The sequence below is a fragment of the Nerophis ophidion genome, linkage group LG28, assembly GCF_033978795.1.
Source record: "Nerophis ophidion isolate RoL-2023_Sa linkage group LG28, RoL_Noph_v1.0, whole genome shotgun sequence".
In the NCBI taxonomy this organism is placed as follows: domain Eukaryota; kingdom Metazoa; phylum Chordata; class Actinopteri; order Syngnathiformes; family Syngnathidae; genus Nerophis; species Nerophis ophidion.
In genome coordinates, this window is record NC_084638.1 from 31692598 (window position 1) to 31709294 (window position 16697).

At 43.6% G+C, this 16697-nt stretch overlaps 1 protein-coding gene and 1 long non-coding RNA gene across 2 annotated transcripts in view; one reads left to right on the top strand and one right to left on the bottom strand.

Annotated features, from left to right (window-relative positions):
* Positions 1-369: 369 nt before the first annotated feature.
* LOC133545213 (uncharacterized) overlaps positions 370-16697 on the bottom strand; it is a 50872-nt gene continuing 34544 nt past the window's right edge. Inside the window, exon 4 of the long non-coding RNA XR_009804757.1 lies at positions 370-422. This is a non-coding gene — a long non-coding RNA (uncharacterized LOC133545213). The remainder of the gene's footprint in view (positions 423-16697) is intronic.
* Positions 16627-16697, top strand: part of LOC133545212 (uncharacterized) — a 26671-nt gene continuing 26600 nt past the window's right edge. The window contains exon 1 of the mRNA XM_061890603.1: positions 16627-16697. This exon is cut by the window's right edge and continues 44 nt beyond it. The gene's annotated coding sequence lies outside the window, so the exon portion shown is untranslated.

The following is a 16697-nucleotide window of genomic DNA, read 5'->3' on the forward strand; positions in this document are numbered from 1 at the left end:
GAGACTTTGTTTGTTTACTTACTACTAAAAGACAAGTTTTTTAGCTTATCCACTAATTTATTTAAGGACTTAACTGCAATAAGAAACATATGGCGTTATTTGTGTTAAAATAAAGCCAATAATGCAATTTTTTGTGGTCCCCTTTATTTAGAAAATAATCCAAATACATTTTGGTACCAGTACCAAAATATTGGTATCGGGACAATACTAGTATAACGATATACGTAAAGAAGCCATTCAGAGTCCACCTGTTAATATTAATGTCTCAATAAAAAAATAAGTGTGTGAGTGACGTTTGCTCCGAAACAACTGTATGGACATGGTGTGTGTATTGTGTGAGTGTGTGTGTTACCTTTATCAGAAGCTCACGCTGACCATGACACACACCTGCCTAGCTTTTGGACTGGCTGCTCCTTAAACCCCTAAAAAAACACACAAAGGAAATGAATTGAAGAAATCTAACATGCAGCTTTTTCACAACTTCACACATTTGTCAGATACACCTTGTTTGAAAATGTAGTTGATACATCAACACAGGGCAGTCCAAAGTCCATTGCCGACCTGCAGTTAATTTTTTTCATGTTAAAATTAATATTCTAGACATGTCTTGTCCAACAACATGTTTAGTGTTTCTTATGTGCCTTTTGTTGTATTGCTTTGGCTTTCCTAGCCTGGTTCTAAAAGATAAGACAATTCCATAGCTCTGCTTGGTTCTTCTCACAAGGCGGAGAACACTAAATGATGTTGTATTTGTCTTTTGGCCAAAGGTTACTCTCAAAATTGGTTGTCTTTTGTGATTGATGCTGTATTACTTACTGCCTTTCCCGGTTCGGCAACCCAAAATGTTGAAAGAGCCATATTGGACCGAAAATACAAAAAGAAAAATGTGTCTGGAGCTGAAAAAAATTCAAAGTGTTATAATGAAGAAAAAACAAGCTGTAAGTGTCTATATTAGTTATAATAGCCTACTATTATAGCTAATATAGACACCATCACCCCCATGGGACGCAAATCCCATAGGAGTGATGGACGGATGGGCAGAGCCTGAGAGCTGCGGCCTGGCACCATGACCCCCCACTCCCTCCCCTCTATTGCTAGATATCTCGAGATGTACGTTGTAATATGTATATGTGCTTTGCTATGGAGTTTTTTTTCCCCACTCCAGACTTGGCCCCCTTAGGAGCCCAGTCTAGATTGTATTTTTTTGTACTCATCCTTCCCCAGCGTTTATTTTTTTCCCATCTTTTACGGTGCGCCTTGTGGCGACCCATGGGCATACCTGTTCTATAACCCCGTACACTGTTTGTCTAATTTTGAACGGGTTTGTACTGAAAACAAAGTTTCATTGCACTTGTGCAATGACAATAAAGACCTATCCTATCCTATCCTAATAAAATTACTTTAAAAGTCTTATATATGTTATAATGAAGACAACACATGATGTACAGTAAATGTCTATATATGGGGCGGTATAGCTCGGTTGGTAGAGCGACCGTGCCAGCAACTTGAGGGTTGCAGGTTCAATACCCGCTTCTGCCATCCTAGTCACTGCCGTTCTGTCCTTGGGCAAGACACTTTACCCACCTGGTCCCAGTGCCATCCACACTGGTTTAAAAATGTAACTTAGATATTGGGTTTCACTATGTGAAGCGCTTTGAGTCACTAGAGAAAAGCGCTATATAAATATAATTCACTTCACTACTATCAAAGTGACTTTAAAAGTCTTATATAAGTGTTACATAGAAGACAACACAAGCTGTAACTGTCTATATTAGCCTGCTATCAAAATGACTTTAAAAGTCGTGTATAAGTGTATTAATGAAGACAACACATGATGTAAGTGTCTATATTAGCTATATCAGCCTACTATCAAAATGACATTAAAGGCCTACTGAAATGAGATTTTCTTATTTAAACGGGGATAGCAGGTCCATTCTATGTGTCATACCTGATCATTTCGCGATATTGCCATATTTTTGCTGAAAGGATTTAGTACAGAACATCGACGATAAAGTTCGCAACTTTTGGTCTCTAATAAAAAAGCCTTGCCTGTACCGGAAGTAGCAGACGATGTGCGATTGACGTCACGGGTTGTAGGGCTCCTCACATCCTCACATTGTTTATAATCGTAGCCACTAGCAGCAAGAGCGATTTGGACCGAGAAACCGATGATTTCCCCATTAATTTGAGCGAGGATAAAAGATTTGTGGATGAGGAAAGTTAGAGTGAAGCACTAGAAGAAAAAAAAAAGGCGAGCGCAGTGGGAGCGATTCAGATGTTATTAGACACATTTACTAGGATCATTCTGGAAAATCACTTATCTGCTTATTGTGTCAATAGGGTTTTAGTGAGATTATAAAGTCATACCTGAAAGACGGAGGGCTGCAGTGACCGCCAGTCTCTCTGAGAGAAGCCAATGGAGGAGCCAAGATGACAGCTGCCGCAGGAGGACGCTAACTCCGCACAAGTCTCTTGTAAGAGCCGACTTAATATCACAATTTTCTCATCCAAAAACTTGCTGGTTGACATGTGGTAGAGAACCATATTCGCTAAAGCTTCACAATAAACAAAGAAACACTGCAATCCACCGCTTTCCACCAACAGCATTCTTCTTTATAGTCTCCATTATTAATTGAACGAATTGCAAAAGATTCAGCAACACAGATGTCCAAAATACTGTGTAATTATGCGATGAAAAGAGACGACTTCTAGCCGTAAGTGGTGCTGGGCTAAAAATGTCTGCTCAACCAATAACGTCAAAAACCGCGACGTTTTCAACAGGAAACTCCGCGGGAAATTAAAAATTGCAATTTAGTAAACTAAAAAGGCTGTATTGGCATGTGTTCCAATGTTAATATTTCATCATTGATATATAAACTATCAGACTGCGTGGTCGCTAGTAGTGGCTTTCAGTAGGCCTTTAAAAGTCTGGCATAAGTGTTATGATGAAGACAACACATGAAGCAAGTGTCTATATTAGCCTACTATCAAAAGGACGATGTGTCATAGGCTGACGCAAATCTTTGTTGAAAGAAATGTAATATTTATCCGGCACATTTTTACGACATTTGAAATCATTGGCAAAATGGAGGCTTCTCAGGGGGTGAGATAACTCCTGGACATTACTGGCTTAGAATTACCAAAGGTTTAGATGTGTGTGTGTCCAAGTTAAAGGAAACGGCAGGCTGTCTTCTTCTAATGTGTGGGTGTCAAACTCTGGCCCGCCGGCCATCTTTGGCCCGCCGTACAATTTCATTTGGCCCTTGAGGCAATATCAAATTAACAGAGCTGGCCCGCCGGTACTATACAGCGGCAGAGCAGCTAATACTCATACTTGCCAACACTCCGGTTTTTCCAACCATTCTCCCGAATTTCTCCAGATTTCCACCGGGACAACAATATTGGGGGCATGCCTATAAAGCACTGCCTTTAGCGTTGTCTACAATATGTTGTCACGTCCGCTTTATCTCACTACAAACAGCGTGCCGGACAAGTCATGTAATATATGCGACTTATACACACACTTTAGTGAATGCCAGCATACTTGCTCAACAGCCATACAGGTCAGACTGAGGGTGGCGGTATAAACAACATTAACATTGTTAAAAATATGTGCCGCACTGTGAACCCACACCAAACAAGAGTGACAAACACATTTCGGGACAACATCCGCACCGTAACACAACATAGACACAACAGAACAAATACCCACAACTCCTTGCAGCACTAACTCTTCCGGGACACTACAATATGCCTAACCCCACCCCACACACCCAGCCCCACCCATCGCATTGTTGTTTTATTTGAAGATTTATTAGCCTGTGGAAAAATGTAATGTTGATATTTACCTCAGAAGGCTGCAAATAGAAAAGAGGCATTAAATGTTTTATTGAAATTGTATTTATTTTACCATTGATGTTTTTTTTGTTTGTTTTTTGAAAGTTGATTTTGCACTATTAAGTTATATAAGTATTGTTTGTTCCATATTCAGTGGTAAAGCAAATCAGTGTAGCAAACTGAGCAATAATTAATTTTTTTCATGCACTTTCTCTTGCTACTTCAAGGCTCGAATGTTTGATTCATTCATTATTGTTATTTTATTTTCGAATGTATTATTAGCCTGTGGAAAAAGTTTATTTTGATATTTACCTCAGAAGGCTGCAAATAGGAAAGAGGCATTCAATTTGTATTAAAATTTTATTTGATATGCCATTGATATTCTTTAATTATTATTATTATTATTATTAGAAACTTGATTTTATATGCCATTGATATTCTTTAATTATTATTATTATTATTAGAAACTTGATTTTGCATGTCACTATAAAGTTATATAAGCCTTGCTTGTTCAATATTCAACGCAACACTAGTTTGGGTCCCCATTAAAAAGTTAATTTGTTCAACCCTGACCTTTGTTCAGTTTAAAATATCCGTTCGACCGCCATGTTCAATGGAGAAGTCTATTCTACAAAATGTACAGGCAACATACCCCTTCCCCTTCGAACTCCCCTGGATAAACTGAAATTCTCGTTTCCAATCGTTCTGGAACTTGCAAGCGTATTTTTTCATTTTGCTCGTCGATGGTGTAATGTATTGGGTTGGAGTCAATAACCAGGCGAGGTGACTAAGTTACGTCTCTTTACTGTGGGCTTCAGAACAGACTCCCTAATGCAGGGGTCGGGAACCTTTTTGGCTGAGGGACCCAAGAAGCCAAATATTTTAAACTGTATTTCCGTAAGAGCCATATATATTTTTAACACTGAACACAACTAAAAGTGTGCATTTTTAAGTAAGTCCAACATTTTTAGAGTATAATAGGTCTCTTATTTTTTGTAATAACATTGTTATTTTGAAGCTAACTTGGGAGGGGGCGTGGCCTGCGGGTCTGCAGCGAAGTGGGGTGTTGCCAGGACAGGCCTCGAAATCAGCGACTGGTGCGTAGCTGGTCCACCTGGTCCTTGTTATTTAATCTCCTGTCGCTCTGTTATAGGCAGCAGCCAGTAGGAGAAACGGGGTTGGGGTTGGAGCCAGAGGGCGAGCGAGAACGTAAGAGAAAAAGACAATTGCTGGAAAGCAACTGAGAGACTTATTGAAAAATAAAACAATATTGCAACCCTAAAACAGGCTCTCATGTCGGTGCTTGGTGGTCTGAAGAACGCCGAGGAAGGCAAGCCGTACAAACACCAACAACAAATAAATGACTTCTTACCCTTAATGCAACTTCTTTAACAAGTGCGGTAGAAAAAGGATGGATGGATTTTTATATTTTCAACGTTATTTTTAACACTGTGATTACAAGTGGAATTATTCATTACTTATTGTGTTATGCAATGTCAGCTCAGATTTATCCGAGAGCCTGATGCAGTCATCAAAAGAGCCACATCTGGCTCGTGAGCCATAGATTCCCTACCCCTGCCCTAATGCATGTTCCTTGACTGCACTTAAATGTAGAATATATTTACATTGTATTCTACGTATAGTAGATGGCAGTATTGTCCTGTTTAAGAGGGTCACAACATTGCTGAGTCAGGTTCTCATGGAGCTGGAGGGGGCATGGCCTCCAGCTCTGCCTGAATTTCAGGAGATTTTTGGGGGAAAATTTGTCCCGGGAGGTTTACGGGAGAGGCGCGGAATTTCGGGAGTCTCCCGGTAAATCCGGGAGGGTTGGCAAGTATGTGTTTGGATGTACATTGTGGACGCCGTCTTTGCTCCATAGTTTTTGCTGTCGTCCAGCATTCTGTTTTTGTTTACTTTGTAGCCAGTTCAGTTTTAGTTTGGTTCTGCATAGCCTTCCCTAAGCTTCAATGCCTTTTTTTAGGGGCACTCACCTTTTGTTTATGTTTGGTTTAAGCATAAGACACCTTTTTACCTGCACACTGCCTCCCGCTGTTTCCCACATTTACAAAGCTGCCACCTACTGATATGCTCGAGACAGCACCGACGCTCAACAACACATCATTTGCAGACTATAATTACCGGTTTGCAAAAAAAGTTTTTTAACCCAAATATGTGAAATTAGATAATCTCCCACGGCACACTAGTGTGCCTCGGCACAGTGGTTGAAAAACACTGATTTAGTGCACGTTGTGGCCGTCTACCCTCATTTTGATTTGAAATTGGTGGCCAAATACTGTTGTGTCGTCCAAAAAATAGGTTGATTGGCAACACTAAATTGGCCCTAGTGTGTGAATGTGAGTGTGAATGTTGTCTGTCTATCTGTGTTGGCCCTGCGACGAGGTGGAGACTTGTCCAGGGTGTACGCCGCCTTCCGCCCAATTGTAGCCGAGATAGGCAACAGCGCTCCCTGCGACCCCAAAAGGGAATAAGCGGTATAAAATGGATGGATGGCAACACTAAATTGGCTTTAGTGTGTGAATGTTGTCTATCTGTGTTGGCCCTGCGACGAAGTGGCGACTTGTCCAGGGTGTACCCCGCCTTCTGCCCGATTGTAGCTGAGATAGGCACCAGCGCTCCCCGCAACCCCAAAAGCGAATAAGCGGTAGAAAAAGGATGGATGGCAACACTAAATTGGCCCTAGTGTGTGAATGTGAGTGTGAATGTTGTCTGTGTTGGCCCTGCGACGAGGTGGCGACTTGTCCAGGGTGTACGCCACCTTCCGCCCGATATTAGCTGAGATAGGTACCAGCGCCCCCCGCAACCCCAAAAAGGGAATAAGTGGTAGAAAAAGGATGGATGGCAACACTAAATTGGCCCTAGTGTGTGAATGTGAGTGTGAATGTTATCCGTGTTGGCCCTGCGACGAGGTGGCGACTTGTCCAGGGTGTACGCCGCCTTCCGCCCAATTGTAGCCGAGATAGGCAACAGCGCTCCCTGCGACCCCAAAAGGGAATAAGCGGTATAAAATGGATGGATGGCAACACTAAATTGGCTTTAGTGTGTGAATGTTGTCTATCTGTGTTGGCCCTGCGACGAAGTGGCGACTTGTCCAGGGTGTACCCCGCCTTCTGCCCGATTGTAGCTGAGATAGGCACCAGCGCTCCCCGCAACCCCAAAAGCGAATAAGCGGTAGAAAAAGGATGGATGGCAACACTAAATTGGCTTTAGTGTGTGAATGTTGTCTATCTGTGTTGGCCCTGCGACGAGGTGGCGATTTGTCTAGGGTGTACCCCGCCTTCTGCCCGATTGTAGCTGAGATAGGCACCAGCGCTCCCCGCAACCCCAAAAGCGAATAAGCGGTAGAAAAAGGATGGATGGCAACACTAAATTGGCTTTAGTGTGTGAATGTGAGTGTGAATGTTGTCTGTGTTGGCCCTGCGACGAGGTGGCGACTTGTCCAGGGTGTACGCCACCTTCCGCCCGATATTAGCTGAGATAGGCACCAGCGCCCCCCGCAACCCCATAAAGGGAATAAGTGGTAGAAAATGGATGGATGGATGGCAACACTAAATTGGCCCTAGTGTGTGAATGTGAGTGTGAATGTTATCTGTGTTGGCCCTGCGACGAGGTGGCGACTTGTCCAGGGTGTACGCCGCCTTCCGCCCGATTGTAGCCGAGATAGTTAACAGCGCTCCCTGCGACCCCAAAAGGGAATAAGCGGTATAAAATGGATGGATGGCAACACTAAATTGGCTTTAGTGTGTGAATGTTGTCTATCTGTGTTGGCCCTGCGACGAAGTGGCGACTTGTCCAGGGTGTACCCCGCCTTCTGCCCAATTGTAGCCGAGATAGGCAACAGCGCTCCCTGCGACCCCAAAAGGGAATAAGCGGTATAAAATGGATGGATGGCAACACTAAATTGGCTTTAGTGTGTGAATGTTGTCTATCTGTGTTGGCCCTGCGACGAAGTGGCGACTTGTCCAGGGTGTACCCCGCCTTCTGCCCGATTGTAGCTGAGATAGGCACCAGCGCTCCCCGCAACCCCAAAAGCGAATAAGCGGTAGAAAAAGGATGGATGGCAACACTAAATTGGCCCTAGTGTGTGAATGTGAGTGTGAATGTTGTCTGTGTTGGCCCTGCGACGAGGTGGCGATTTGTCCAGGGTGTACCCCGCCTTCTGCCCGATTGTAGCTGAGATAGGCACCAGCGCTCCCCGCAACCCAAAAAGCGAATAAGCGGTAGAAAAAGGATGGATGGCAACACTAAATTGGGCCTAGTGTGTGAATGTGAGTGTGAATGTTGTCTGTGTTGGCCCTGCGACGAAGTGGCGACTTGTCCAGGGTGTACGCCACCTTCCGCCCGATATTAGCTGAGATAGGCACCAGCGCCCCCCGCAACCCCATAAAGGGAATAAGTGGTAGAAAATGGATGGATGGATGGCAACACTAAATTGGCCCTAGTGTGTGAATGTGAGTGTGAATGTTATCTGTGTTGGCCCTGCGACGAGGTGGCGACTTGTCCTGGGTGTACGCCGCCTTCCGCCCAATTGTAGCCGAGATAGGCAACAGCGCTCCCTGCGACCCCAAAAGGGAATAAGCGGTATAAAATGGATGGATGGCAACACTAAATTGGCTTTAGTGTGTGAATGTTGTCTATCTGTGTTGGCCCTGCGACGAAGTGGCGACTTGTCCAGGGTGTACCCCGCCTTCTGCCCGATTGTAGCTGAGATAGGCACCAGCGCTCCCCGCAACCCCAAAAGCGAATAAGCGGTAGAAAAAGGATGGATGGCAACACTAAATTGGCCCTAGTGTGTGAATGTGAGTGTGAATGTTGTCTGTGTTGGCCCTGCGACGAAGTGGCGACTTGTCCAGGGTGTACGCCACCTTCCGCCCGATATTAGCTGAGATAGGCACCAGCGCCCCCCGCAACCCCATAAAGGGAATAAGTGGTAGAAAATGGATGGATGGATGGCAACACTAAATTGGCCCTAGTGTGTGAATGTGAGTGTGAATGTTATCTGTGTTGGCCCTGCGACGAGGTGGCGACTTGTCCTGGGTGTACGCCGCCTTCCGCCCAATTGTAGCCGAGATAGGCAACAGCGCTCCCTGCGACCCCAAAAGGGAATAAGCGGTATAAAATGGATGGATGGCAACACTAAATTGGCTTTAGTGTGTGAATGTTGTCTATCTGTGTTGGCCCTGCGACGAAGTGGCGACTTGTCCAGGGTGTACCCCGCCTTCTGCCCGATTGTAGCTGAGATAGGCACCAGCGCTCCCCGCAACCCCAAAAGCGAATAAGCGGTAGAAAAAGGATGGATGGCAACACTAAATTGGCCCTAGTGTGTGAATGTGAGTGTGAATGTTGTCTGTGTTGGCCCTGCGACGAGGTGGCGATTTGTCTAGGGTGTACCCCGCCTTCTGCCCGATTGTAGCTGAGATAGGCACCAGCGCTCCCCGCAACCCCAAAAGCGAATAAGCGGTAGAAAAAGGATGGATGGCAACACTAAATTGGCCCTAGTGTGTGAATGTGAGTGTGAATGTTATCAGTGTTGGCCCTGCGACGAGGTGGCGATTTGTCCAGGGTGTACCCCGCCTTCTGCCCGATTGTAGCTGAGATAGGCACCAGCGCTCCCCGCAACCCCAAAAGCGAATAAGCGGTAGAAAAAGGATGGATGGCAACACTAAATTGGCCCTAGTGTGTGAATGTGAGTGTGAATGTTGTCTGTGTTGGCCCTGCGACGAGGTGGCGATTTGTCCAGGGTGTACCCCGCCTTCTGCCCGATTGTAGCTGAGATAGGCACCAGCGCCCCCCGCGACCCCAAAAAGGGAATAAGTGGTAGAAAAAGGATGGATGGCAACACTAAATTGGCCCTAGTGTGTGAATGTGAGTGTGAATGTTGTCTGTGTTGGCCCTGCGACGAGGTGGCGACTTGTCCAGGGTGTACCCCGCCTTCCGCCCGATTGTAGCTGAGATAGGCACCAGCGCCCCCCGCAACCCCAAAAGGGAATAAGCGGTAGAAAATGGATGGATGGATGGCAACACTAAATTGGCCCTAGTGTGTGAATGTTGTCTGTGTTGGCCCTGCGACGAAGTGGCGACTTGTCCAGGGTGTACGCCACCTTCCGCCCGATTGCAGCTGAGATAGGCACCAGCGCCCCCTGCGACTCCAAAGGGAATAAGCGGTAGAAAATGGATGGATGGATGGATGTCTTTGGCTTGAGTTTTCCACTATACCTAATGTTGTGGCTTTTTAGGTTAGAGCCTTCCTGAAAAGCGAAGACATTAGACATAATAAAAATAAAAAAAAAGAACATCAAACAGCTTTTCAAGAACGAGCAAGGTTTTGCTGGCGTGTTCTTTTTACGCCTAATTGACGCCGGCTCTCAGCCGCCATTAAGCAGGTCAGCACAGGCCTTTTACTGCCTTTGTTTGTCCTTTTTTTTTGTTTCTCTGCCGTCGTCTTCTTGGTCTCTCATCCTCCTTAATGCTCCATAGCACCCTTTTTTTTTCTCCCTCTCTGCTCCCTTTTCATCCTGTCTCCATTTCTTGTGTTGCGGCGGAGGCAAATGGGCGAAAAGCACTCTCGCCGCAGCACTGTCACTATGGACCGGTGACTCACGCCACTTATGTTTCTGGCACCCTCCGCCCGGCAGAAAAACACACATGTAAGGAGGTGGGGGTGTCGGCGTAATTTACTACCGACCTGCTGTGCTTTTATAGGACACACACACACACACACACACACACACACACACACGCACACATGCACGCACACATTCCGCAGCTCTGCACAGTGACCGTGAAAGCATCAGCACCGCTCGCTGTGTAATTTACTTGATTGCGTTTTGGAAATGGCTTTTTATTGACGGCGCCTGGCGACTGAATCTTGCAGGGGCAACTCGGACACAGCAGGGGGGATTTAAGGGGGTTGGGGGGTGGGAGGGGGGGTCACTGGGACGAGTTTTGGCGTTGACCTCCCCCATGTCGGGAGCGTTGACGGCGCTCTATCGCCACCTGCTGGTTGAAGCAGACAGTCACAGTGCAGCACGAGCTGCCACAGTCTTAAAGGCCTACTGAAATGAGATGTTCTTATTTAAACGGGGATAGCAGGTCCATTCTATGTGTCATACTTGATCATTTCGCCATATTGCCATATTTTTGCTGAAAGGATTTAGTAGAGAACATCCACGATAAAGTTCGCAACTTTTGGTCGCTAATAAAAAAGCCTTGCCTGTACCGAAAATAGCAGACGATGTGCGCGTGACGTCACGGGTTGTAGGGCTCCTCACATCCTCACATTGCTTATAATCATAGCCTCCAGCAGCAAGAGCTATTCGGACTGAGAAAGCGACGATTTACCCATTAATTTGAGCGAGGATAAAAGATTTGTGGATGAGGAAAGTTAGAGTGAGGCACTAAAAAAAAAAAAGAAAAAGAAAAAGGCGACAGCTCCAGGGAGCGGTAGTTTGAGCATTTCAGATGTAATTAGACACGTTTACTGGGATAATTCTGGAAGATCCCTCATCTGCTTATTGTTTTAATAATGTTTTAGTGAGATTGTAAAGTCATACCTGAAAGCCGGGTGGCTGCGGTGAACGTCAGTGTCTCTCAGAGAAGCCAATGGAGGAGCCAAGATCACAGCTGCCTTTTTGACAGCTGCAGGAGGAAATCGTGTAATCCACTGAAGTCTCCTGTAAGAGCTGACTTAATATCACAATTTTGCCATCCAATACCTTGCTGGTTGACGTAGAGAAACATGTTCGCTTGACCGTTCTGTGTTAAAGCTTCACAACAAACAAAGAACACAGGCTGTGTTTCGGTGCTAAAGGCAGCTGCAATCCACCGCTTTTCACCAACACCATTCTTCTTTGACGTCTCCATTATTAATTGAACAGATTGCAAAAGATTCAGCAACACAGATGTCCAAATTACTGTGTAATTTAAAAAAACAAGAAATCCGCGGGAAATTTAAATTTGCAATTTAGTAAACTAAAGCGGCCGTATTGGCATGTGTTGCAATGTTAATATTTCATCATTGATATATAAACTATCAGACTGCGTGGTCGCTAGTAGTGGCTTTCAGTAGGCCTTTAAAGGCCTCCTGAAATTAAATTTTCTTATTTATACGGGGATAGCAGGTCCATTCTATGTGTCCATTATTAAATTTTTAAATTTTAAATTTTTAAATTTCCCGCAAAGTGTCATGATGAAAACATCGCGATATGACAGCACCGGTTGTGGCTGACATTATTTTCCAGCCCGATCCAAGCTATAAGTAGTCTGCTTTAATCGCATAATTACACAGTATTCTGGACATCTGTGTTGCTGAATCTTTTGCTATTTGTTCAATTAATAATGGAGAAGTCAAAGAAGAAAGATGGAGGTGGGAAGCTTTAGCCTTTAGCAACACAAACACAGCCGGTGTTTCCTTGTTTAAAATTCCTGAAGGCGAAGCTTTCCTATGGATCAGAGTGGTCAAGTGAACATGGATCCCGACCACATGTCAACCGGCAGGATTCAGTGAGAAAATTGTGGTAATAAGTCGCCTTTTACCGGAGACATCAGCGGAGCTTCCGTCCTGCTGCAGCTGCCGTGACTTCCCTCAGAGACTCTGGCGTCAACACACCCGTGGCCACACCCCTCCGACTATCAGGTACTATTAAACTCACCAAAAGACTAGTAACACCCCTCCCTTTATACTAACAGTAACAACGTGATTCAGTCTTTTTTTGTGACGATAAATACTTGGCTAATTGAGGATTTTTGCTATTTTGGGGGAGATGAGAACACACAAAGACGTTTTAAGAAATTGCTACATTTTTTTTCTTTGATTGTGACGTTTATAATTTCCAAAATGTTTTTTGTAAGAATAAGGCAGATAAGGAATTTTCCAGAATGATCCTAGTAAATGTGTCTAACATCTGTATTGCTCTCACTGTTGCGATCCGTGACTCGGATCTTCAAATATTATTGTTTATTTTTCCATCTTTGTTCTCATTCTCCGTCTGATCCGTTTATTTCCTGTTTAGTCCATCACCATGGTTACTTATTAGTTTCAGCTGTTACTCCCGGTTCCTGCACACCTGTTCTCTGCTAATTACCTTCCCTTTATAAGCCAGCCTCTTCTGTTTATTCTTTCTGGGACTCTAATTTGCTCACATGCAACAAGTAACGTCGGGTATGTTTTTCTCGCTAGCTCATTAGCTAAGCCACTTTGTTGTCATCTTTAGCTCACATGCTAATCATCTTTGTTTTCATTTTTTGTGCCATCGTGCCAAATCTTAGTTCTTTATATTTCCTAGCTTTCACGCTAGCGTCTTTTGTTTCCCTTTTCATTAGCTCCAGTGTTTTTGTTCAGAGCTCACTTTTTGTTAATAAATGTGTTGGATCTTACCTTTGTTGTGTTCTTTCGTTTGACGCATCCTCGAGGGAATCGAACTCGGTACCACGATGCCAAACCGGCGTTACACTCACTGCCCTCGCCTTTTTTTTCTAGTCTTTCACTCTAAATTTCCTCATCCACAAATCTTTCATCCTCGCTCAAATTAATGGGGAAATTGTCGCTTTCTCGGTCCGAATCGCTCTAGCTGCTGGTGGTTATGATTGTAAACAATGTGAGGATGTGAAAAGCTCTACAACCCGTGGCGTCACGCGCACATCGTCTGCTACTTCCGGTACAGGCGAGGCTTTTTTATTAGCGACCAAAAGTTGCGAACTTTATCGGGGATGTTCTCTACTAAATCCTTTCAGCAAAAATATGGCAATATTGCAAAATGATCAAGTATGACACATAGAATGGACCTGCTATCCCCGTTTAAATAAGAACATCTCATTTCAGTAGGCCTTTGACAATAAGCACAAAAGTGCAAAAATAAGGGATATGTAAGAAATGCTTAACAAAAGTGCAAAGTGGGAAAATTTTAAAAATAGAGAAACCTGAGAAGAACTATTTTCTGCAGGTTCAGTGCCATGAAGTTACAGCTGAGCGCAGCCAAGGTGGTGTGTTTTATTGGTAGGGACGAGTGCCTTGCATCATTTACAGTCAAAATTGGCGTGACCACAGTCTCTTTGAAAAAAACCAAAAAAGTGCAATACTGTCGAGGTGACTTTTCCTCTTTTATTCCCAATTTGTTTGTTTTTACTTTGTCTTCTCACTCCATGCAAAGAATCAATCACCAGATAACAAGACAACCAAACGTGATAGCTGATACTGTTATCTGATTGGCTGTAAGCATTATCAGTGATCACTTTCTGCCTCTGGTCATGAAACATGCTAACTTTGTAAGTATGTTTACGTTAGCATGCTGCTAGCATTGAAGTGCTAGGTTTTTTAGCTAATTTTGCAACCGTTTACTCTCGAGTAATATAACTTCATATGTGACACTTGTTAACTGTCACCATGCTAATGTTAGAACATGCTACCTTTTTAGAAACCCGAGAAGAACTATTTTCGGCAGGTTTAATGCCAGGAGGTTACAGCTGTGCTCTAAAAGCAGTGGTCCCCAACCACCGGGCCGCGGCTCGATTGGTACCGGGCCGCAGAAGATTTTTTTATTATTATTATTTTTTTTTCTAAATGATTAAATCAACATAAAAAACACAAGATAAACTTACAATTATCGCACCAACCCCCAAAAAACTAAATTTTTCATGACAAAAAAAAAATAATAATAATTAAAAAAAAATTCCCCCCCCCCCCCAACGCCAGGCCGCGGGACAAATTATCAGGCGTTGACCGGTCCGCAGCTACAAAAAGGTTGGGGACCACTGCTCTAAAGGGTGAGAGCGGCTAAAGCAGTGGGGTGTTAGCAAGCAACCAACCTTGCTTTGCAACTTTTGCTTTCTTCCGACATAAAACAATAAATAAACAATGGAGCGTTTTATCAAACACAATTTTAAAATTTGAACTAAATCACAAACCGGATAACATCTCGGAGAAGCTTTCCACTCTCTGAGGCAAAATTATTTGAGGGCCATGAATGGACAATTGAGTACACGATTCAATATACAAACCCCGTTTCCATATGATTTGGGAAATTGTGTTAGATGTAAATATAAAAACTGAATACAATGATTTGCAAATCCTTTTCAACCCATATTCAGATGAATATGCTACAAAGACAACATATTTGATGTTCAAACTGATAAACGTTTTTTTTTTTGCAAATAATCATTAACTTTAGAATTTGATGCCAGCAACACGTGACAAAGAAGTTGTGAAAGGTGGCAATAAATACTGATAAAGTTGAGAAATACTCATCAAACACTTATTTGGAGCATCCCACAGGTGTGCAGGCTAATTGGGAACAGGTAGGTGCTATGATTGGGTATAAAAGCAGCTTCCATGTATTGCTAAGTTTTCACAAACAAGTATGGGGCGAGGATCACTAAATTGTAAGCAAATTGTCGAACAGTTTTAGAACAACATTTCTCAACGAGCTATTGCAAGGAAGTTAGGGATTTTACCATCTACGGTCCGTAAAATTATCAGAGGGGTTTAGAGAATCTGGCGAAATCACTGCGCGTAAGCGATAATATTAAGAACCTTTGATCCATCAGGCGGTACAGGCATCAGTGTGTAAAGGATATCACCACATGGGCTCAGAAACACTTCATAAAACTACTGTCAGTAACTAAAGTTGGTCGCTACATCTGTAAGTGCAAGTTCAAACTCTACCATGCAAAGCAAAACGAATTTATCAATAACAGCCAGGAATGCCGCTGGGTTCGCTGGGCCCGAGTTCATCTAAGATGGACTGATGCAAAGTGGAAAAGTGTTCTGTGGTCTGACGAGTCCACATTTCAAATTATATTTGGAAACTGTGGACGGGGTGTCCTCCGGAACAAAGAGGAAAATAACCATCCGGATTGTTATAGGTGCAAAGTTTAAAAGCCAGCATGTGTGATGGTATGGGGGTGTATTAGTGCCCAAGGCATGGGTAACTTACACATCTGTGGAGGCACCATTAATACTGAATGGTCCATACAGGTTTTGGAGCAACATATGTTTTCATCCAAGCAACGTTATCATGGACGCCCCTGCTTATCTAAGCAAGACAAGTGTTACAACAGCGTGCGGGTAAAAGAGTGTGGGTGCTTTCCTGGCCCGCCTGCAGTCCAGACCTGTCTCCCATCGAAAATGTGTGGCGCATTATGAAGCGTAAAATATGACAGCAGAGACACCGGACTTTTGAAGGACTGAAGCTCTACATAAAACAAGAATGGGGAAAAAATTCCACTTTCAAAGCTTCAACAATTAGTTTTCTCAGTTCCCAAACGTTTATTGAGTGTTGTTAAAAAGGAAAGGTGATGTAACACAGTGGTGAACATGCCCTTTCCCAACTACTTTGGCAAATGTTGCAGCCATGAAATTCTAAGTTAATTATTACTTGCAAAAAAAAAAATAAAGATTATGAGTTTGAACATCAAATATGTTGTCTTTGTAGTGCATTCAACTGAATATGGGTTGAAAAGGATTGTATTCCGTTTATATTTACATCTAACACAATTTCCCAACTCATATGGAAACGGGGTTCTTAATAGAGTACAACATGAATACATATTTATAAAATGCATTCTTTGCTTTGGTCTTGTCATAAATTTAAAAGTTGCTTTGCAGGCGCCAACTTTTTCAAGGCAGAAAAAAAGTCAGGTGAATGTTTTTGTCCAAAGCAGAAAGACATGCGATCCTTTTGCCCCGACAGTCTTTTTACATCACGCTGCTTGTGAGCCATTCAGACGCATTAAATATTGAAGGGCCACAGTTTCCGTTTCACACGGTCAGGTGGAGGGAGAAGGTGAAGCAAAACAAGTCCATAGAGAGAGAGAAAGAGAGAGAGTGGGCACCGTGGCAGGAAGAC